Genomic DNA, 914 nt, shown 5'->3' with positions numbered 1-914 from the left:
TGTTGTTCAATTACAGCTGTCTGTATTTATTCCCTACCACTCTCCCCTATCTCAGCCAAACCCTCCTCCCTCCCTTGCTTCTACCCCCCTTGGTTTTGTCCATTTGTTCTTTATAGTTGTTCCTGAAAACCCTTCCCCCCATTATCACCTCCTACCTCCCCTCTGGTTACTTTCAGCTTCTTCTTAATTTCAATGTCTCTGGTTATATTTTGCTTGCTTGTTTGTTTTGTTGATTAGGTTCCACTTAAAGGTGAGAACATATGGTATTTGTCCCTCACCGCCTGGCTTATTTCACTTAGCATAATACTTTCCAGTTCCATCCATGCTGTTGCAAAGGGTAGGAGCTCCTTCTTTCTCTGCTGCTGTGTAGTATACTATTGTGTAAACATACCATACTTTTTTGATCCATTCGTCAATTGATGGGCACTTAGGTTGCTTCCAGCACTTTGCTATTGTAAATTGTACTGCTATAAACATTGGTGTGCATGAGTTCTTTTGGACTGGTGTTTCAGGGTTCTTGGGATATAATCCTAGCAGTGGAATTGCCAGGTCAAAAGTCAGTTCCATAAAAATATGGAACGCTTCACGAATTTGTGTGTCATCCTTGCACAGGAGCCATGCTAATCTTCTCTGTATCATTCCAATTTTAGTATATGTGCTGCCAAAGTAAGCACCAATTTGTATTTCTTAATCCTTTCATCTTTTTCTCCTATGCCCTCAAGCCCCCTCCATCTGGCAACCATAAAAATATTCTCTGTAGAGAACCAAGATGGTGGCATAGGTAGACACACTGCACCTCCTCGCACAACCAGAACTGACAGAAAATCGAACAGCAAGGAAGTCTGACACCAAGTAGATAAAAAAGAAACATACATCCATACCGGTAGGAGGAGCAGAGATGGGCACTGGGGCGG

General features: G+C 42.5%; 1 non-coding gene across 1 annotated transcript; it reads right to left on the bottom strand.

The window, feature by feature from the left end:
- Nucleotides 1–567: 567 nt before the first annotated feature.
- Nucleotides 568–674, bottom strand: LOC112303650 (U6 spliceosomal RNA). Its single transcript, XR_002974673.1, has one exon. It is a non-coding gene; the product is annotated as a U6 spliceosomal RNA (small nuclear RNA).
- Nucleotides 675–914: the final 240 nt, after the last annotated feature.

Source organism: Desmodus rotundus, chromosome 6 (genome assembly GCF_022682495.2).
Source record: "Desmodus rotundus isolate HL8 chromosome 6, HLdesRot8A.1, whole genome shotgun sequence".
NCBI lineage: Eukaryota > Metazoa > Chordata > Mammalia > Chiroptera > Phyllostomidae > Desmodus > Desmodus rotundus.
Note: the sequence above shows the minus strand (reverse complement) of the source record. Positions and strands in the feature narration are given on the sequence as shown.